The sequence below is a fragment of the Vulpes vulpes genome, chromosome 13, assembly GCF_048418805.1.
Source record: "Vulpes vulpes isolate BD-2025 chromosome 13, VulVul3, whole genome shotgun sequence".
In the NCBI taxonomy this organism is placed as follows: Eukaryota; Metazoa; Chordata; class Mammalia; order Carnivora; family Canidae; genus Vulpes; species Vulpes vulpes.
Window position 1 is genome coordinate 16,508,689 of NC_132792.1, and position 23,722 is coordinate 16,532,410.

General features: G+C 38.4%; 1 pseudogene; it reads left to right on the plus strand.

The window, feature by feature from the left end:
• The first annotated feature begins 14,612 nt into the window (after nucleotides 1-14,612).
• LOC112916019 (metalloendopeptidase OMA1, mitochondrial pseudogene) lies at nucleotides 14,613-19,255 on the plus strand (annotated as a pseudogene).
• Nucleotides 19,256-23,722: the final 4,467 nt, after the last annotated feature.

Here is a 23,722-nt window from a genome sequence, read left to right on the forward strand (position 1 = left end):
AATAATCATGTTTTATTTTAGTCTTTGTCTTATGTTATCTGATATATTTATGATAATCTAGTAAGGTAAGTGCTATTGTATTCGGTTTTAACATTTGAGGAAACTCTGGCCCAGAAGTTTTCAAGATTGTGCTAATGAGAGATAGAGGCAAGATTTAAACCAGGACTCCCTGGCTGTTCCTTTTTCAATATGCTTTTCTGCCTACCAAGTTAAACTGGATTTCTGTTTCAGGGAACAAAAATGCATTATATGAGAGATTTTTGTATATTACCTCCATCACTTTGTAAGCAGTAAATCTTGAGCACAATTTTTTTTTTTTAATTCAATGGTAAAATTTTAGATGCCAATGAGGATCAGGATATTTCTTTTAAAGAGGGTGATTTCTAGGATCTTTTAACTCATATCAAAAAGATACTGATTAATACTTCCACACATATGTCTGAAGCTGTTTGCCAGGTTTGAAATCTCGGGATGGATTCAGATGATATTATTGAAACTGGTTTAAATGGAGAGGGTAGGATTTAGGGCTTTCATTAACAGATTGACCAGCCGAAGGCAGGCATGTTAATCCAAAATAATTGGTGACATTTTAAAGACCTAGGATTTGAGGGTGAGATTATTACACACGTTTATAGTTGCTAACAGCCACAAACATTAGACAGTAGGGAAGAGCACACCCTGAATGTTGCAATACATTGGAATTCAAGGTGATAACAAATGCAACATTCTTTTTGTTTAGTTCTAAGACTTAACATGAATATAACAGGCCACAAAGTTCTAGACTTGAAGAATTTCTACCCAAAGGAATACATTACCTGAAAATATGATGATTAAAAACAATGAACAGTATATTTTTTTGCTTGCTAGTTCAGTAAAAAGGAAAGAGTGCCCCATAGTTCAGTTCTCCCCATAAGAGGACAAGGACAATCCTGTAGCTCTCTCTCCCTCCTCTTTGGCACAGGCAGTTGCTGATTACCTTTTCAGGATAACAATAGCAAGAATTCACAAAACAGACAGAATCTGCTGGAAGCCCTGAATATGAGGATCATGTTGGGCATGAAACACACCACGGAAGAATGTTCTGGCACCAGTACCACATGTGGTCACAATAACTACAGAGGGTGAAATCCAAAAAAAAAAAAAAAAAAAGAAATTCATTATGCAAAATAAGATTCTGTGCTGAAATGTTGCATGGCTTCCATAAACAATTGTATTATTTGAAAAATAACAGAGCTGCATGCCGCTGATTTATGTGAAATTTTGGCTTGGTGCTTCTCTCATTTTCAAGAATTTTTAGTCTTTCTTTCATATTTAATTATTTAGTAAATTGAAGAATACCAAAGAAAGATTATTTTGTCCCACTAAGAAAATGTCAATATTATACAGTATATATTAGCTTCTCGTTTTTTTAAACAGCAAAACAGAAACAGATTTATAGTTCTCTCCAATCTACCTCCCAAATAGCCAAAATAGTCAGAATCAACCTGGCTGAATGACAACCAAAACTGCTTTTCTAGTAGAATGTAAATTCTAGGGGTAGATAACGGAAATAAACAAGAAATACATATAAGATAATTTCAAAGAGTTTTCAGCTACGAAGAAAAATAAAGCAAAGCAGCATGATAGAGAGTGGTTTGGAGCGTATTCATTTTCTATTTCTGCATAACAGATTGCCAGAAATTTAGCAATTTAAAGCAGCACAATTTATCAACTCACAGTTTTCCTAGGTCAGGAGTCTGGGCATCAGTTAACTGAGCCATCTGCTGAAGGTCTCATCAGGCCCCTATCAGAATGTTGACTGGAGTTACATTCTCATGTGGAGCTCAGGTTATTCTTCCAAGCTCATTCATGTTGATGGCGGAATTCAGTTCCTTGCAATTAATTGTAGAACTAAAGTCCTTATTTCCTTGTTGGCTGTTGGTCGGAGGTAATATCAGCATCTTGAGGCTGCCCTTAGGTCCACGCCATGTGTCTCCCTCCATAGACCCTCACAAAATGATTGCTTCCTCCACATAACAGAAGAATATCTCTGCTTTCAAAAGGCTTGCCTGATTAGCTCAGGGCCACCCAGGATAATTGCCCTTTGGATTAATTTATAGTCAAGTTATTTGGGACACAATTACATCTGTACACTTCCTTGTGCCAAATAACATAGCATAATGATGACAGGGATCTCCCAACATATTCACAGGACGCCTGCATATTCAGAGACAGTAGATTATACAAAGTTGTAGGTAATTGTTGGTCATCTTAAAATTCTGACCACTACCATAGTAGATAAGCCCACAATGTTAACTAGCATAGCCAAAAAGGACTTCTTAGGGAAGTAATATATGAGTTGAAACTTAAATGTTGAAAGGAATCCAGCCACATAAAAATCATGGAAAAAAATACTACAGCAGCAGAAATAACGTGTATGAAGGATTTGCTGTAGGAGATAACTTTGTAGGTACAACAAACAGAAAGTCCAAATGCCCAGGGAAGAAAGATAATTTCAAGAAGGATCTGTGGGCCATGCAGACTTCAAATTTTAAGATAATAGGGCTGCATTACATGAGTCATATGGAATTTGAATTTGAAGTCCAACAGGAAGTATTAGTGTGATTTAAGTGTGAAGAGCCATAATATATTTTTTGCAAAATTTCAAAATCTTTCAGTTTGATTTTTTAAAAATATTTATTTATTTAAGTAATCTCTACACCCAATGTGGGGCTCGAACTCATGGCCCTGAGATCGAGTTGCATGCTCCTCCAGCTGAGATATCCAGGTGCTCAGCTAGATTTTTATAATCACTTTTTATGCTTGGTAATTAAAAATTCTCACATCGAGGGCAATAACTATGGAAAATAAAACTTGTCACTTGGCAAAAAGAGTTTGCTATTGTCCTTACTTGTCACTGTAGGCTGTTCTGAGTTCCCTCCAGGAAAATAAAGACAAAAAAACAAAATGTATATAGATTTAAAATTTAATTATTTCAAATTAAATCATTTGCATAGTGTAATTTTTTTTTCAGTTTTCAAATGATTTTTCCTAGGTGGTTGAACTTTCTAAAGGAGGGAAGAAAGAATAAATATATTGTATCATAACAGAGTACAGTATTATTATTTCCCTGCCAATTGGTTCTAGTCATTCACATAAATGTTATATCTGATTTGAAAAAAGAAAAAAAAAGTTTTGGAAATAAAGTAGATATTTAACTCCATGTGGACCAATAAAGTATCTACTGTGGTTAACTGACTTTTCAAAGTAAGTAAAGTATAGACCTAGAACCAAAAGCTAGATCTGATTTATGACTTCTACTTCTTGAGAAATGAAATAAAAGGGATATAATTTATCTTAACATCAGGGGGAAAAAAAACCCAGAAAACTGGTCAAAATATGTGAAACTGCAGTTCTCAGTATATTGGACATCACATATTAAAGGACAATGACAACCAAGATATGGGAAACAAATGTGATGAATCTCATGCTTGTCTCAGATTATTGCCTGGAAAAAAAAAAAAAAAAAAGATTATTGCCTGGAGAGAGTTTCCAGACTGTAGTGCAAGAAGAGGGAATCCAGCCTGTCTCCCAGAGTTGAGGAAATGAAGCAGGAAGCCCAGGAAAGACAAGACAGCAAGAGTCCACAGGGCAAAATACCAGAGAAGAGAAAGCTTAACAGAGAGAAAATCTTAGAGTTTGGTGAAGATTATCCAAGATATTATCCAAGATACTCACTGGATACTGATAAGCATAAGCACATAAGAAAAGTACCCAAAGCTGAGGGAAAAAATATATACTAAAAGAATGAAAAGGAACAACATCCAGAGGTCACATAATGTCACTAATAGTGTCTGTTCCAACTACTCAGAGCAGAAAGTCTCATCATGAACTGGGCATTAGGTAGTACACTCAGAATAATTATGCTTCAATAGTGGGGAAAATTCAACCTGTATTAAACACTGCCTATTCTGGTCGAACAGGCCTTAAAAGGAAGACTCAAAGAAACAAAATATTTTCATATAACCTAATCACATCTTAGTACAAAGCTTCAGAATATTTTTAGAAAGTACTCCCCCAAAAAACCTTCACAATTGTGGCATCCAAAAAAGATTAAAAGTTCATAAAAACAGCAGGAAAATGCAATCAATACTGAGGGGAAAAAGCCAATCAGTTGAAACTGATACAACATGAACACAGAATAAAATTAGTAGAAAATGCATTAAATCAGACATTATAACAGTGTTCTGTATGTTCATCAATCCAGAAGGGATATTTAAAATATAGAGAAAGACATAAAAGATATTTTTTAAAATACCTAAATTGAACTTTTATAGATTAAAATGACAATGTCTGAAATGAAGGATACACTGAATGGGATTAATGTCATAGTAGACACTGCAGAAGAAGAGATTAGTGAATTTGAAGGCACAACAGTAAAACCTATAAAATGAAGCTCATAGAGAAGAAATGGTTGAAAAAAATTGTTAGGATTGATCAGCTGTGGAACTTTAAGAGGCCTAATATATGAGTAATTAGAGTTCTCAAATGAGAGAAGAGAGGAGAGAAAAATAATTTTTGAAGAAATAATGGCTGAAAATATTCCAAATTTGCTGTAAATAATAAGTCTGTATACATAAGAAGCTTAATGAACACAAATGCCAAAAACACAAAGAAAATAACATGGTCCATTACATTCAAATTGCTTAAAATCAGTGATAAAAAGAAGTCTTAAAATAGCTAAAGAAAAAAAAAGACATTATATACAAAGGAACAAAATGAGGACAGCAGATTTTCACTGAAACATTGTGAAGGAGAAGCCACATTTGCATTAAATACAAGACTCAATTATATACTCTGTATTAAAACAACTTTACATATAAAGACAAAAAAAGATTAAAATAAAAATAGATTAAGATAAAATAAAGCAATATATTAACAATAATCAAAGAAAGCAGAGTAGCTGCTTAATTTAATTTAATTAATTTTGAATAAAATAGATTTCAAAACAAAGAATCCTACTATGATAAGGAAAAGGTATTTCATAATAAAAAAATGGAACAATTCATAATAATCCTAAATGTTTATGCCTCAAGCAACAGAAATTCCAAATACTGAAAGAAAAATTAGTAAAACTTCAAGATGACATAGACAAATCCACTATTAAAATCAGAGATTTTGGGATCCCTGGGTGGCGCAGCGGTTTGGCGCCTGCCTTTGGCCCAGGGCGGGATCCTGGAGACCCGGGATCGAATCCCACATCAGGCTCCCGGTGCATGGAGCCTGCTTCTCCCTCCGCCTGTGTCTCTGCCTCTCTCTCTCTCTGTGTGACTATCATAAATAAATAAATAAAAAATTTAAAAAAAAAAATCAGAGATTTCAAGATTACTTCCTCATTAATTGATAGAAAATGTACACAGAAATCAGTAAGATAGGTAAGATTAAAACAACACTATCAGCCAACTTAATTGGCATTTACAGACCACAATACTCAACAACATTATGATATTTCTTTTGATGTGCACACAGAATATTTGCCAAGGTAGACTATATTCTGGGCCCTTCTCCCCAAAAATGTAAGGTAATTCAAGTAAAAAAATACGTTATTTCATCACAATGAAATAAAATTAGAAATCAGTAACAAAGATATCTGAAAAATCCGCAAACATGAGAAATCCTCAAACATGAGAAATTAAATAATACATTCCCAAATAACTTTGGGCCAAAAAAAGATCAAAAAAGAAATTTTTAAAATTCAGTACTTGGAACTCAATGAAATTAAAACACCAAATCTCAAAATTTGCAGGACACTGCTAAAGCAGAATCAGAGGTTAATTTGTAATGAAATAAATATCTATTATTTGTAATATGATTTGTAAATAAAATATAAATATTAAGAAAAAATCTCAAATAAATAACCTCAGCTTCCATCTTAAGAAATTAAAATGAGGAGAAATAAAATTTAAAGTTAGCAATAAAGGAAATAATAAAGGCTACAGTGGATATAAGTGGAATAAAAAACAGAAAAACAACAGTAGGAAAAAAAAGACAGAAAAAAACCCAAAACCAAATCAAAAATTAAAAATGGGTTCTTTAAGGATATCAATAAGTGTGATAAATCTCTAGTTAGAGTACATATAATGAAGAAGACACATATTACCAATATTACAATGACAGATGAGACATCAATATAGATGTTATGTATATAAAAATATTGATGGAATATTATATACAACTTCATGCCAATAAATTCACCTACTGGTGAATAGATGACATGGAAAAATTATTTGAAAGTCAATAAATACCAACATTCATAAAAGAAGATGTAGATAACTTGAATAGCACTGTATTTATTAAAGAAATTGAGTTGAAAAGGTAGAGGAGGAGGAAGGAATCAGGTGGACAGTGGATGAGAGTAGCACCATCCCGGTAAACAAAACACATTTACTTTCTGGTTTCCAGCAGCATGGCAACTGTATACCATTTAGTATTCAGAGATATTTTATCCTTTCTCTCCTGTTTAAAAAATAAGAATGTATGGAGAAAATCAGAGTCAGAAAGAACAAATGCCTTAAGGGGGGAAAACAGAATTTGTGAAATAGACTATATTATAGGTGTTAGTATATGGACATTACTCATATTATTTTCAATCCTATTTAATCATATTATCCTATAATGTAGGTATTATGACCCCTACATTTAATTTGCTAGCCTTAATGTCACAGAGATAATACAATGAATGGCATGGCTAGAATTTGAACCCACGTCTGTTCTACTACAATTCCCTTGCCTGTTCTCGTACATAAAAACATCTTGCTATACAGATCAATGTTCTCAACCAGCTCTCTCTAACTAGTTTTAAATATGTGTAATTACTGCCTCTAATGTAGCTATTTTTATGTAGCTTATTTTAGTTTTGAGATTAAATGAATTAGATAATTTATATTAAGTCATATACGTGTGAGTTTTCCAATTATCTATCTCTCATCTTTAGCCTAAAATAGAATCCTTAAAGAATAGTACTTTTATATTCCCTTGCTATTGAAGTACTATAATTTCTATAAATGTCCTTTGTCTGTGTTCTACTTTTACTAGCTTAGGAATATGATTCAGAGGACATCAATTATACTTCGGACTTAATAATATTATAGAGCACCCAGGTGGCCTGGTGGATCAAACACAGAGCAAGTGTCAAGAATCTGGAATGAAATACCTCTTGATGTTTGGTGATTATTCTCTCTTCTATTTCATTTCTTTTTTTTTCTTTTTCCTTTTTCTTTTTATTTCTTTTTTTTCCCCTCTTAGACAACTTCTTTAACTACCATCTTGTCTGTTTCCATAGTCCCATCTCTTAGCAAATCCACCAGCACAAGCACAGTGAGTTCAATCTGATTTCCCCATGAGAAATCTTTCCTTTCATTCTCTCCAGAACATTTGCATGTCCATCTTGAGCCTGTCTTTTAAAGGGTCTTTGTCTATTGGAATAGATGAGAAGGCAATAAACACTATACCAGGCACTTGGGAAGATGACAAATAAGCTAAATAAGTATTAGTTTTGCTTATTTCTATTGCCTCAAAAGGTCTCATTCACAATCTCTTCTGCTACTATATTATGAGCTAAAGGAGAAAAGAGGAAAATAATTGCATTTGGCACTGACTTTCTTTTTGCTTTACATTTTCCATGTATAGGAAGAGATACTGATGTCTTTGAGCAAGACAAAAATCATTTCATAGACGAGAATCAGTAGTTCAGCTAACAGACTTAAAACACATGAATGAGTTTATTGACTACAGAAGCACTATATATATATACTTTATCTCTTGTAGAACTTAACAAATATCCTCTTAGTTTCTATTATCTGAATTTAACGAATAAAGGAAAAGAGAACCAGAGACAAAGAAAAATCACCCAAGTGAGTACATGGCAATGTTGAAATGTGAAATGTTGAAATGTGAAATCTCAAGTCTGACTCCTCAAACTCTTATTAGTAACATGATCTTAGGTATGTTGCTTTTAGCCTCCAATATCTCAGCTGAAAAGGCAGGTGGGGGGTGGTCATTCACTTCCTTCTCCACTACTTACTGTAAGCTAATAATAGTAAGTTGAACATAGAAATGATGTGTAGCCTAATAGGATGACAAAGGAATGTTAGGATGGTCAAAGAAGACTTCCCTGAAAAATTTGCTTTGAGCTCATAACTGAAGGATAAGAGGAAGTTAATTAAACAGGCAGGGAGAGAATGGGCAGGACTCCTTTGGGAAGTCCTGGAAAAGGAAACAGTGGGAACAGATGCTGGAGAGAAAAGGAGCATGGCTTTTTCAAGGGCCCGAGTGTTGTCAGTGGGGCTGGATGGCATGTAGGGGGGTAGATTTCCGTGACAGACTCCTCCTAACCAGTGCGGCTGTTCTGTGGTTTGAAGTCAAAGACAGACAAGGCCAGCCAGCCGAAAGTGCTTTGTAAATTAGAAATCACTATGTTAATGTGAAGATTTGTGGGAGTTTAGCTGGTTTCCTGTTTGAAAAGTCTATAACATTTCTCCCCAAACCGTTCTTAAAGTCTTTAGCATAGAGGGCAATCTTTTCGTGGCATGAAATTGAGGTTTACAGAGAAGCTTCTGTTTCATCCTTGACAGAGCTGGAGACAATTCTCAACAAAGTTAGCTTAACTCCTGGGGTGAAAATGTGCTTCAAAGCATTAACTGCACAGCCCCTGGCTGTTTCTAAAGAAGCCACCCTCAGACTCACAATATGTATTCATAGTTTGATTAATCATAAGTGTGTGCTTCTTGGCTGAAGCGGGGAAGAGCCAGAGAAACCCAGGCTGTCTCCCAGGACAGAGGACAGTGAGGGATTTTTCCCCAATGCAAAGCAAAGGAAGAAGGGGAGGGAAGTCTGTCAGCTGGTGACTGATAGGTAGGTAGCTGGGTGGTCCTGTGGCAAAATATAACAAATTCCCATGTAGGAGTCCTGCTTCCTAAGGAGGACTGGACCACACCCTCTCTCCATAGCAGGAGATGGGCATAGGGATGGGGATGGGGATGGGGATGGGGATGGGGATGAGGATGGGGATGGAGATGGGGATGGGGATCGTTCCTGATCATAACCATTTTCTTTCACTCAGAACCAAGAACAACTGCCTGCTAAATACAGATGCCACATCGGTGTGGAAAAGCTCTTAAGACCCCCGACTCAATGGCACAGGTGGTTTAGGAGTCCACTGTCATATTACCATTTGAAGTGTTTAATGTTGCTTAGAAAGATTATTATCTCTTGATTACTCAGCTCTCAAAGAAAGGCAGCAGTGGGCCAGGAGACTTGTATCAGCGAGGGGCTGTCACCCCCGCTCTGCCGCTATAGTTCATTTGTCATCGGGTAGGCCATTTGTCAAACACTCAGGACTTCAGGGACCAGATCTGTGAGATGTTTAACTAGGAAATTCCCTCCCAAGAGTAAACATAAATCCCTTATTTAAATTGTTTAACTGTAAGTTTAAATGATAATAGTTATAATAGTTAATAAGTGAGGTTACACTTTTGTAATGAAAAAACAAAGGAACCAAACAAAAACCCAACCACTTCCTAGCAGAGTCAACCTGGCCTCTAAAGAGGAGGGTCGGGGAAGCAAAAACAAATATAGACTGCAGTGAAAGCCACAAGGCTAAGTTCTAGAACTCTGCCACTGATACACCGTGTACTCTTTCAATCTCTAGGTTTGGGCCTGAGATAGAGCTTCCTCAATTGAGAAGTAATATATCCTACCACAAGGACAGGATAAAGCCATGTCTGTAGCATTTGACATTTGGTAATTCCCCTCTGCAATCTCAGTTCCTTCACACACCACCTTTCCAACAAAGATGGACACAACCCAGTATGATTTCTCCCAGGTTACAAAGTCCCATAGTACTGATGTGGCACAAACATACCTTAATCAGTGTTCAGTGCACAGCTCTGCAGTGGAAAGTGCCAGACAGATGTAGAAGTCTTAGTACAACAGGACAGGAAGCTGTTTGATTTGCCCATAAGAAGTGAAGGAGAGATCAAGGAGGAACACAGTTAAGTCCAGGGGCCCAGTGTGATGAGGCCGAACCCTGGTGCCACTGGGTCCCTGTACTGTACCTCTTCTGCTCCTCCTCCTTGACCACACCCATCAGCACCCATGCCTACCTGCATCCCCCTCATCCATTTTATCCTCTCTGCATTTTTCTCCTTACCACCTTATATTACTGCTACTTCCAAGCCCCTTGTTAAAAAAAGAAGTGGTCAGGGGTGCATGGGTGGATCATCAGTTAAGGGCCCACCTCTTGATTTGGGCTCAGTCATGATCTCAGGGTCATGGAATTGAGCCATGTTGGCTCTGTGCTGCAGGAGGAGTCTGCTTAAGATTCCCTCTCTCCCTCTGCTCCTCCCCATTGCATGTGCTTTCTCTCTCTCTCTCTCTTTTAAAGATTTTATTTATTTATTCATGAGAGAGAGAGGCACAAACATAGGCAGAGGGAGAAGCAGGTTCCTCGCAGGGAGCCCAATGCGGAACTTGATCATAGGACCCCAGTATCAGGCCCTGAGCCAAAGGCAGATGCTCAACCACTGAGCCACTGAGGCATCCCTCTCTCTCTTTCTCTCTTAAAAAAAAAAGGTGGTCAGAGAAGAGAGAGGGGACCCCAGTTATTGTAAGTAACATGGCCTGAACGTATGCTTAGTTCATGGGCCACTAACCCTCCTCACTGCACAGATGTCCATTGAGCAGCGTTTAAAGGACAAACAAAGCCACAATAAGGTCATTGATACTAGAATTCAGTTGCTGGAATTAGGGATCATGAAATATAATATTTAAAGTGTCTGATATCACATGGTCATTGAAAAGGCTAAATAATCATAGAGGGGTGCAAGAATTATAGAGCTGTACCTCTGAAGCTGGCAGTTTTGTATTGTTGCTTTTTATCGGGTTAGGCAATCTTCATTCATTCATTCATTCATTCATTCATTCATTCATTCATAAGTCGATTGTATTCAACGTGTCAAGTAATGTGCTGGGGGTCTTAAAACGAAAGGCACCAGCTTTATTTTAGGGGAGTACAGACATGCTAAGTGCATCACATGTGCCACTACTTCTTCTTTCATGCTTCTGGCAGACCTCATGAATCATTTACAGCACACTTACCCTCAGAAGCCATCTCAGAAATAATACAACTGATTCCAGTTTTCAGAGTTGGCTTAAGTGGTAAACACTTTTCCTAGTGTCACTGCAGAAATATTCACGAATGTATCACTGCACTTCCACGCTACATTTAAAGTCTGCTTGATGCCCAGTTTCTGCTATGAGGATAAGTTTCCTTACAATCTCAGCATTCCAGGTGGCTCTCTGTCTTCGATGCCCAGTTTCTGACATTTCTAAGCACTCTTCAAATTGGGAAGTGTGCAAATAATTTTAAGAGGAGTTGCATGGATATTAAAGACAAGCTTTTTACTCCTTGTAGAAGGATTGCCATCTCTTTTCACTCCAGTGAGAATTTATGGACTGTTTACTCTATGACCCTGCTCTGTTGGACTGGAGATTTTGGAACAATGAGAAACTATTTCTGATCCCAGTTTAGTGGAAGAGACAGATAGGAAAATAAATACCAACCAAAATAAAGCAAGGATGGAGGGATATACAGAGCTCTAGGAGAATCCAGGGGAGAATATGATTAATTCTTCCAGGAAGCATCATAAAATGTGTTAAAGGGAGGGACATCTGCACTGGATCTTGAAGGGGAAGTGGCGTGCAGGCGGCTGAGAAGATGAAAATGCATTTTCTAACGAAAGAAAGAGTAAGGGAGCCAATGACACTGAGGTTTGGAAAAGCATCATGCAACACAAGGCTAATAAAAAAAGTTTGGGTCCAGATGATGAACAGACTTGAATACCAGGTTCATGGTGTTATCACTGGAAGAGCAAATAGGACTCCTGACTCGTTTATTCACCTTATTTCCACTTTGTATATTTTCTAGGCTGACTAAATGTCACAAGCCAAGGAATGATTGCTCCCTGCCACTAAATGAGCCAGTTCATTAACATGGGAAATCTTTTATAACATTCCAGAAGGAAAAAGAAAAGAAGGATGGAAGAGAGGAAGGGAAGAAGGGAGGGAGGGACGGAGGGAGGGAGAAAGAGAGAGAAGGAGAAAGAAGGGGAGAGAGAGAGAGACCAATTGTAACTGAAAGAAAAGAAGGAAGAGGAGAAAGTAAAGAGGGGGAAAAAAAGTAAGAAATCATTTGGGTCCACTGCCAACAAGAGTTAGGAAAGCTGATTTCTTAAGATAAACTGAAGTAAAACAAAATATGCTCCATATGTTGAAACTGTATACTTAGTTTGAGATAAACAAAAACATGTTTGGAGAATAGCTGCCATAATTAAAAAGAAATTAAAAGAAAGAAAGAAAAACCATCTGGGGATAGATACATATTTAAACACACGCACGCGTGCTCACACACACACACACAGTGATTTCAAAACTTGAAGGTTTTCTTTTATTATTATTTAAGTAAACTGTCTTGTTGCAAAAGGGCATTGCAACAGTCTTTACCCAAAGCACCCCATGTTCCACGCGGGAGCTGTACAGGGCTACACAGTATTCATTGCTCAAACGTCAAAAGATCTTTCCAAATCCTGTCCTTTGCTGCTGCTTTCTCTTCTCCTATGGAAGCCCATCCTCCCCTTTCCCTCTGGACAACCCCAACTTACTCTGAGCCCCCAGTTGAAATGTCACCTGCTCCCAGTGGTGTGCCAGACACACAGCAGTGCTGAAAGTAGCTTTTTAACCTGTGAACTTTATGTTCCTGTATCAGTTTCCTGTGGCTGCTATAACAAAGTGCCACCAACTGGGTGGCTTAAAACAATAGTTGATTGTTTCATAGTTCTGGAAGCCAGAAGTCCAAAATCAGGGAGTTGAAAGCAGATTTAGTTCTTTCCTAGGTAGGATTCTGAGGGGGACTCTGTTCCGTATATTTTTCCTAAGTTCTAATAATGGCTGGCAACTCTCGGTGTTCCCTGGGCTGAGAATGCATCACTCTAGTCTCTCCTCCATCTTCACACTGACGTGCTCTCTCCCTGTGTCTCAGTATCTTCACGTGGCCATCCTCTTATAAGGGCATGTCATGTGGAATTAGGACCACCACCCTACTCCAGTATCACCCTGGGTTAACAGGTCACATCAGGAACTACCTCATTTCCAAATAAAAGTCACTTTTCTGAGGTACTGGGGGTTGGGACTTCAATATATCTTTTTTTTTTTTCAATATATCTTTTTAGGGACAAATTTAACCCATAAAAACATGCCTCCAATGCAGACTGGTTTCACTGAAGAAGTCACATATATGCACGTAGATGTCCCCCATGCCCAGAGGAGTTGATGAGAAATTCCATTTCAAAGACCACACATATACTTTTAACCTTGTGTTTCCACGGCTGAGCATAATAAATGGAATAAATTCATGGTTAGCATCTTCAAACTGAATTAAATCTAGAAAGTTATGGACAGAGGTTTTCTGATTAAAGCTAGAAGGAGGGGCACCTGGGTGGCTCAGTGATTGTCTGCCTTTGGCTCAGGTCTTGATCCCGGGGTCCTTGGATTGAGTTCCGCGTCGGGCTCCCCTCATGAAGCCTACTTCTCCCTCTGCCTATGTCTCTGCCTCTCTCTGTGTGTGTCTCTCATGAATGAATGAATGAATGAGTCAATGAGTGAGTGAATGAATGAATGAATGAATGAATAAATAAATAAATAAAATCTCTAAACAAAAAGCTCTAAGGAGGTTAGGAGGCAGTTAAGTCTACAGTTGAGGGGAAACAGGGATCACATGATGACCCTCTTTGTTATTACAGTTCACAGACAGGGATTTCTTTTGCTACAAGGGGAAATGTGGTGGAGGAGACTGCTCGCCTGGAATAACTGAATGGGATGAGCATCTGAGAATAAAAGACCCATGTTTGAAAGTAGTTCTGCCTGGGTAGCTATAAAGTATTGATACTGTCACTGCCACTCTGATTGCTTCAGTTTATCCTCTTTTTTCAAATAAAATCTTGCCCAAAGCCCCAATTTAAATAGCAGATCTATATGAATCTGTCAAAGATCTGTGAAGAAAGTAAGTCTGCAATGCCATTGACTCAATCATCCCCAAGGATTCTTCACAGGAAGTTCTAAAGAATTCTAGGAACAGATTTAAAACCACTTTAACACTTTACAGAGCCTGCGTGGCTCAGTGGTTAAGCGTCTGCCTTTGGTCCAGGGCATGATCCCAGTCCCGGGATCAAGTCCCACATCAGGCTCCCTTCAAGGAGCCTGCTTCTCCCTCTGGCTGTGTCTCTGCCTCTGTGTGTGGGTGTGTGTCTCTCATAAATAAATCAAAATCTTAAAAATAAATAAATAAATAAAACCACTTTACAGGGGTTCAAGCCCCACATCGGGCTGGGCTCCGTGCTCTGTGGGGAGTCAGTGGGGACTCTGCTTCTTCCTCTCCCTCTGCCCCTCCCCTTGCTCATATTCTCTCTCCCTGTGTCTCTCAAATAAATAAATAAAATCTTAAAAAAAAAAACCACACATACTTTACAGATGAAAGTCCAGGTTTAGTATGTAGTCATAGACATAGAGGGTCATAGAGAATGGAGGAGGAAGAAGAGGGGGAGGAGAAGGAAGACAGGGAGCAGGGTAAGTAGAAGGAGGAGGAGGAGGAGGAGGAGGAGGAGGAGGGGGAAGAAGAGGAAGAGGAGGAAGGGGAAGGGAGGGATGGAAAAGCCTATTAGAAAATAAAAGCTGCTACTGAGGAGATGGCAAACAGGAATATAGATCTTAGACAAATCTTTCTGTGACCATAGACAGGCATTTAAATCTCCCAATGTTATCTTTGCCATCATGTGGTCAATTCTACAATCATTTGACCATTTTTACAAGGACATTGTTGGTTTTAACCATATCATAACTCTACGATCACAAAGGCAACACAGTCTGAAGGAGAGACAGAGAATGTGGAAGACTCAGAGAATGGGGAAGACTCCGCGCAAATCTCAACTAATGAATCACAAGCATTCATCATACTCAAGTTAGTAATATCACACACACACACACACAAAAAAAAAACAACTTTGACAAAAGTACTGTTTACATTAGTTTACTCCAGCAGACATGAATTGGTTATATTTCCCAGGATCCAGGACACACATTTTGTTGCAGGTGTCTGTTGATGAATGTTGATCCTTCATATCGACATGCCCATCTCTACCTTCACCCCCTATTCTTCCTTTCAAATATAACTTAAGCTTAACATTCTCTGGGAAGCCTCTGAACACCCGGGTCCAATGAACCTCACCTTCCTCCGTGTGCCTCTATATGCTCTTCATGATCTATATGCATGAATTGATAAAACTGAATCACCACAGTGAATGATAAGTTATTTATTCAACTGCTAATTATTTTCAAAAGATGAGTTCTTTTAGAACTCTTTATTTGGGTCTTTCCTCCCCAGTACTTGTGCACTGTGCCTGGCCACATGATAAGTATTATAAATGTTTGCTGAATTAACTCATGAATAGGTGAGTCTATTTCACACTGTTTTGAAGTTTTCAGGTAATCTTGCAAAAATATCAAGGGGAGATTAGGCATAATTTGAATGACAGTATTCTATTTAACTTGTATAAGAGAAATGAAATACTGCAGTCAGATCTCTGGTGGTTTTGTATTCCTGATTTAGCCCAGTCATGAAGAGGGAACGCACAAAATGGACAATTTTTTTTCCAAACATCTTGGAAATTAGCCCAAGAGCCAAATGTTTTATTTTAATGGTATGTTTCTTCTCTCATACCACAACTAGTAAACATTTCAGATCACACATACACACAATGTTTGTTTGTATTTACTATAATTCCCTATGCAGCTCCAGATGCTTGGACCATTCAGGCATCTAATACATGTTTGATGAATTAAGGAATAAATGAAAGAACACAAATAAAATGAGCTAAGATTCTGACATCCATTAGCAAGCCGTTACCAGTTTTCATTTGCCTAGTTTGGATGGAGTCTATCCGTTTGGAGACAGGGAATGGCAAAATGTGGTACAAATAAGCAATGTGTTCGATGAGTTTGAATCAATACCTAAAATATAATCACCTTTCAAACATTCAGTAGCCCAGAAGGTTCTGACTCCAGGTCGGTCCGAACATTGCTATGTGAGCTTCACTTTTTGGCTAATAAGATTGAGCTTGGTCCCTCCTATATGAATATAATATATTCTGACTTTCTGATACACAGGCTGGAGTTTCTTCAGGTCCAGTGTAGTCCAATAGGACTCCGACCTGATTATATATGAAGTTGGATATACAATATGTGTTCATCCCGGGCAGGTTTTTACTTTGTTATCTTTGATAGGCAGACATCATCTCTTAATTTATTTTTTTTTGAGATTTATGCATTTATTTATTTGACAGAGGGGGCAGGGCAGGAGAAGCAGGCTGCCTGCTGATCAGGGAGCCTGATGCGGGGCTTGATCCCAGGACACCGAAATCATGACCTGAGCCAAAGACAGACGCCCAACTGACTGAGCCACCCAGGCATCCCTCAAAGTCTTAATTTAAAGAAATAAATTTTTGCTCTTTAATCTTCAGGAAAAGTTGCTGGGGGGTGGGAGGATTATCCACTGTGCCACAGGCAATGCACCTCTGCCTCCATACTTATGTCCCACTCTATATTCAAAAGTCTGCAAGGAAGTGGAGAACTCTTTCTTAGAAGGAAGCTTCATTCAGCATTATTTGAAATTGGAGCATGCCTCTTGGTGTAGGAGTGGTAAAGGCTCTCACTCAACACCTCAAGTAGTTTATCAAATGTTTCTTCCATCTGTATACCATACCATACCCCCCAGAGAATTCTGGCAAATTAAACCTTCTCCACCTCCTTCCACTCCTTGCTCCCTTCCTAAATTATTTCCCTGATCAGTGTCAGGGTGACATGCCATGCCTGAGTGTACATTTATAAAGTAGCTTATAACTCACAGTGCTTTCATCTGCATTATCTTAGGAGAAGCTCCAAAGTCTTACAAGGGCTGGGCACACTGATTTCTGTTTATTCCTCAGCTAGGGAGATTGAGGCTTAGAACTTTCAAGATTTAGGAAAAGATAGATAATGAAAAGGCGGGGGGCATCATGCCTTGAACATGTTTGATTTCTAGGTCAAGGCTAATTGATTTCACCACCGTGCTCTAATGAGCATTTAAGAGACAGTTTTGCTGGCTCATGCATTCTTTCCTTCAGCATACTTACGGAGCATCTATTTTTCGCAGATATTGTACCTAGTTTTGGTGTTATAATAGTGACAGGTCATGATCCTTTCCCTCATTGAGTTTATAGCAGGGAAGAGAAAGAGGCAGTTACAATACTTACTAACTCAGAAAAGCAAGCCAACAAACACATTCACTGATTGGAAGGAATCATCTTGACTTTTACCACTACTAGGATAATCAAACAAAAACGACCTTCATCTATGGCCTGCAGACTGCTACTAAGCTGTGGTGTTTTTGTTTTTGTTTTTGTTTGTTTTCTGTAGACCAACTGGAGAAAATGTAACACATTGCCTGTAACCTCAGGGACTGCCCTCAAGTACAAATTAACCACAGAGTAATCAGTGTCAGGGCCTGGAAGTGAATCAGTGTGATAGGTTGGCTTTTCTGCCTGGATCCTTTCATTTTTATAGGACTTTCAATTACAGAAGAACAGGATGCCTGTGGAGTACCAAAAGTAAGGAAATCTGGATCCTTACCCAAAAAATGCACCACATGAAATGACTCTTTCTCAAGGCAGCTATTGATAAAAGAAGTTTCGGTCATTCCTGCTTGATCAGTGGGGGGCAGAGTTTCTGTCCTTAGCCATTTCAACAGCTGTAGCTCCTCTCCTGATGGAAATTCTTACACCAGTGCAGAGACTACTGGAGGATCAACATCAGTGTGCAGCGGCATAAGGGAATGGTGGCAAGCCCTTCCCCCTACGTGGAAGGGACTATTTAATGAGAGTGTAGGGAAGAAAAAAATAATAAAAGTTATTCTTTGGGTTGAGTATTTTTGTTTGCTTGGTTTTGTAAAGATTTTATTTATTTGACAGAGAGAGAGAGAGAGAGAATACAAGCAGGGGGTGCGGGAGAAGGAGAAACACACTCTCCACCGAGCAGGGAGCCCAACTTGGAGGTCAATCCCAAAACCCTGGGATTAGGAACTGAGCCCAAGGCAGATGCTCAACCCACTAAGCCATCCAGGCGCCCCTGGGTTGAATTGTTTTGGATTGCTTTTGTAGAGTTTTATTCTACTCCCAGGAAGGAATTATCTTAACTCTTCTTGAGAAAAGAACATTTCAGACATTTGTCAGAACTGGAATATGAAGCGTGGATGGAGGAATTTTTAAGTGATATGCTGAGAAAGACGCCCCATAGTTGATGGTTAAAAAAGTGGATTATCATCTCATTAAACACAATAAAGATGCCCCAGGGGTGTCTGAATCCACTGGATTACTCAAGTGGCTGACACAAATGCCTCAGTAATTCCAATTCTAGTGTATGTGCTGCACAAGTGAGCACTGCCTTTGTGATTCCAAACGGATAAGGGTTTATCTTCACTGGGCTTTTGAATAGTGGGATTGATGTTCACCAACTTGCTTTTCTTCTGGGTCATGAAACTGCAGGCAGTATTTGGGCACACAGCATCAAGGCTAGCTTGGTTGATTTTATTGGACATCCTAGGTCTGATTTTTCTCACAATGATTTGGGCCATTTGTTCTGGAAATGGTTTGGCTCTTCGGCACTTTGAGGGCACTTTGACAAGTCTAAGTTGCAGGAGTATATGTTTGATCAACAACACAGTAGAACACTGGAGGCTGAAGCTGACAATATTGAACTCCAGTTTGCTGCAAAGGCCTGTGTGGGGACCAAAGCCAGTTCAGTGCTTAGGCGGTGGACAGGATTTGCAAATAGCTTTCAGGGTCGTCCCAAGTTGCCAGAATGGTTATCCACACACCTTCTCATGGAAATGAAGCTGAATACTTGGATACTTGAATATCTCAGGCTCTCAAAATTAGAGAGATCTATAACTGCACAATACCTTCTGAACCAGACTCAATTACTATTCAAACTCAATGTCAACCATTTTCTTGAAGAAACGAAGAAAGAAGGTCTAAATATCACTGTTAAGAAACAGAAAACAGATACCCTTCCCATTCAAAATTAGGAGCAAATCCTGTTAATGTATATAGTTGAGAAAATGCCTAGAAGTTGAATTAAAATTTTTGAGATGCAGGAAATGTAATGCAGCAATCTATCATTTTTATATTACTTTCTAAAAAAAAGATTTTTGAAATGAAAACAAAAATGGATATTTGGGAATCACCTCATATATTGCCATTATCTAAATTCCTCTGCTAGATACTTATCTTTCTTGAAACACTGGTTATTTTCATTTATTTTAAAATATCTTCAATGAGGAAAATATCACTGAGTAAGTTTATATTAGACATTTTTAAAAAAAGCCATGCAGGGCCACTTGGGTGGCTCAGGGGCTGAGCCTCTGCTTTTGGCACCAATCATGATCACAGAGTCCTGGGATACAGTCCTGCATCTGGCTCCCTGAGAGGAGCCTGCTTCTCCCTCTGCCTATGTCTCTGCCTCTTGCAGAGACTCTCTGTGTCTCTCATGAATAAATAAATTCTTAAAATAACAAAAGCACTCATTGAATCCCTACTGTGTGCCAATGATTAATCTAAGCCTGTGGGGGAAAAGTAAACCAGAAAGCCATCCATTCTTGCAGAAATCCTGTTACTTGGTGGCTGTGAAAAATCAAACAGCTCAGCACTTAGCCTCCATGTGGAGTATACCATGGACCTGGCACACGGATGAAGGAAAAGCTGAAGATACCTTGGGGTATTGGCTTGATATTTAAGAAAACATTTAAGGTTAAGTCTTTTAATCAATTATCAGACCACCTCATTGAAACCATACTACTTCAAGAGACCATATTTATCATTTAATTAGAGTTCTTAACCAGAACCTGTTTTTCCTTACCTCTTTTGTTTGCCAAATTCCTTTTGCATTACTTTTCAATGGATGGTAGCTATTCTCTCTCAATGTGCCCAGAGCGGAATACATCATTCCTATACCTGTTCATATATATACATATATATATATATAAAGGAGTAATAGGTTTATTTTAGAAATTCTGGGTAATATAATAAAAAGAGAGAATTGGTACCTAAAAAGTCTTCCGTGGTAACTGGCCTGTTATCTGGTCTATGACTGAAGGGATCTCAGCTTTACAAGAAGGTAAATAAATCCTTCTGGCAGGTCAGGAGCATAGATAAGCTAGGGGGATTTCGGAATTAAGAAAAAAAAAAGATATTTCTGCTGTGATAGGCAAGCCAGACCAGGCCCTGAGAAGTAAACAATATTTATTGATTCTTGCTATCTACAAGCAAGCTAATAAAGGCAATTCGATATTTCTGGCACACAAAAGTTGAAATTATGACCCTGGAGGATATACAAAATCTCCACATGAAGGCTTTCTTTTTTTTTAAGTCTTAATATAATTTAGGGCTATTTTATTATCCACACACTAAGAAGTTCTTTGTGTATTAATCAGCAGCTCTTATTGTGCTCATGTAAATAAAACAGGCAAATAAAACACCAAATGAATCATACTGATTCAGAAGATTGTTAAAATAATGAATGCTGTCAAATCCTTGCCTTAAGGCAAGAACTGGCACACAAGGGGAACTAATATCTTGCCCTGCCCTCATTAGGAGTCAGGATAACCTTCCAAACTATGTCACAGAGTGAGGGGGGAATCTCTTGCATTCTGGATCAAACCAAAACAATGTAAAGCAAACAAAAGAAGCAACCAGAAAAGTCCATCACTAGTCCTCACATAAATGCAACCTTGAGCCTTTTCCTATGAATTTTTATCTTCCTAATGGAAAGAACTTTATCCTTGCAAATTATGCAAAAATAATTGCTATTTTTTTCTCCATAAGATTAAAATCTATAATCTTTGTAATCCATATAAGATCTTTTTTCTCTTAAGTTTTATTTGTGGTGAGAGTGTCTGGCATCTTTCATGTTGCAATCACAAAATTAAAACCAGTATTTAAAAATGGAAAAGCTGTCTCTGCCTCTCTCTGTGTGTCTCTCATGAATAAATGAATAAAATATTTTTTAAAAAGGGACTCCTGGGTAGCTCAACAGTTGAGCGTCTGCCTTTGGCTCAGGTCATGATCCCAAGGTCCTGGGATCAAGTCCTACATCAGGCTCCCTGAAGGGAGCCTGCTTCTCCCTCTGCCTGTCTCTGCCTCTTCCTGTGTGTCTCTCATGAATAGATAAATAAAACCCTTTAAAAAAATAAAATAAAAGTGGAAAACTCTTCAGATATTATGGGAAAAAAAAAAGTGTCTGGCAATAGGACGCCAAGTCATTTACTCATTTACTCATTTGGCATATGTTTGTTGAGCACCTTCTCTGTACCAGGCACTGGGGATGACTCTGTGCACAAAAATAAAGTGACCAAAACAGGAGGCAGTCTAAGGAGATAAAGATGAAGCATGGGGGCATTTCAAAAGGGAAGATTAGGAAACATCTCAGATAAAGTAAATTCTAAACAGAGACGTATATAAAATAAGAAAGTTAGAGAAGCAGAAATGCAGGGAGGAGATTTCTAGAATAGTGAAGTGAACATCCAAATCCCTGAGGATTTTGCCATTTTGAAGGAGCAGTATGGAGACCAGCCTGGCCCAACCAGAATGAGTTCAAATTGGCAGAACTTGCAATAAGGCCAGGCAAACAAGAAGGGTCAGATTACATAGACTTTTGCAGGTCCTGGACATGATTTTAGATTTCCTTTGACTGTAACAGGAAGCCATTGGTACTAAACAAATATTTGCAATTTACTGGGGAGAAAAAAGTCTTAATATTGATCTTTTTAATGATCATCTAATCTAGGATTTCTCAACCTTGGCACTATTGACATTTTAAGCTGGATTATTCTTCGCTATAGGGGTTGTCCTCTGCATTGTAGGATGTTTAGCAGCATCTCTGGTCTCTATCAACCCCAGGCAAATGAAACTGTCTTCAGACAAGGACAAAGATCCATTTGCCCCAGTTGAGAACCACTGGTATAATCCAATCCATTTTATAGAGTTAGTAGCTGTGAAGTTAAATTATTTAAACAAAGCCAGTTCTAGCATTAGAAGTAGACTAATAAGATAATGTATAGAGACACACAATAAAATAATATAATAATTTACACACACACACCCATATATTCTTGCACACACATAAAGAACTTCATCTAGTTTTTCAACTACATCATGAAGGTGTTCCCTTTATTCCCATTTATAGATAAATAACTTGACCTTTAGAAAGGTAAAGTGATTTGAAGTCAACTAATGATTCAAGTTCCAATCTCCAAATCTCTACTTCAGTAATAAATTATCCACTTGAGATGCATTTGAGATGACAATAACTTGAACGTATCATGAACCAGAAGCTTCCTTGAACTTTTCAGCAAGATCACGCTCAACACCAATTCAAGGAATATGGAGACCGGAACGCCTGATCTTCCAAACCCACTGCAACTAGAAAGGATAATTTTTTAAAATGTGAAAGTTCATGTAAATCCTCATTTCCATTTTTTTAACCTAACAAGAGTATAAAATCTCTAACTCTTTGACAAGGCCACACAACTGGGCTCCTGTGTTGAATAAGGTTTTTGGAAGGGGATTATCAAAACCCTCCTTGAAAGGAAGTGCTCAGACTCTGGACTCTTCTGTAAGGGAAGAGCGTATTCTACTTGTTTCTAATTCACCAGATATTTTGTTACTTCAACAACCAGTGGATCTTCAGGTGGATCTGGTAGAAAGGTGTCAAGTCAAAACAATTTGTGGACTGGGGGTTTAGAGTTTATAAGACTCTTATTGAGACCAGAGTCTCTCTCCCAAGAGACCAGAGTGTTCCAGGAGCTGAGGGAAGCATCTCTGCATCTCTGTTTATAGCGCAGGAATGATTCTGATGGAGGCATTCCTAAGTAAGTAGAAGACTGGCAGGGAGAGGGGAGGGCCGAAGGAGAACAAGAACAGCATTAAGATAGTAGGAAAGAAGGCTGGGCAAAAACTGTTGGTGCCTTTCTCTTATCACCTCAAATTTACTCCTACGCCCAGAAAGCTGCTCGCTGTAAACCCCTTGTGACTCTGACCAAGGGCATCTTTGATGGCTGCAAAATACTTGACCCATGCACAAAACAAGCCACACATGCCAGAGCTTAGTACTTTTCTCCAATGATGACAGTGTAATTAGTTACTTAATGTCCCAGCTTGCCCAGGCCTTGGTAAACCCTGAAGTGTATTCTAAAAACTCTTCCAGAGTGTCCTCACAGTATTGATTCCAGTTGTCCACCGTGATAATGGCTACATAACTCACCTTATTGTGGTTTCTTCCCCTTCCCTGTTTACTCCCATATTCCCCTAAATGAGTTTCCTGGGATCTCTTGTCAAGTAAACTGTGCACTACTATCCTTGCCTCAGAATCTTCTTTTGGTAGAACTCAAATTAAGATGGAAAGTTATTCCTCTCATCACTGCCAAGCTAACAAGCCATGCCTTAAATCTCAACCTATATGGTTTTTCAAAGTAAGCCTAGACTGTTGCCTGTTTGTGCCTTTGCAAACTCTATTCCTCCTGCCTTGATTTTCCTTCCCCATTTTC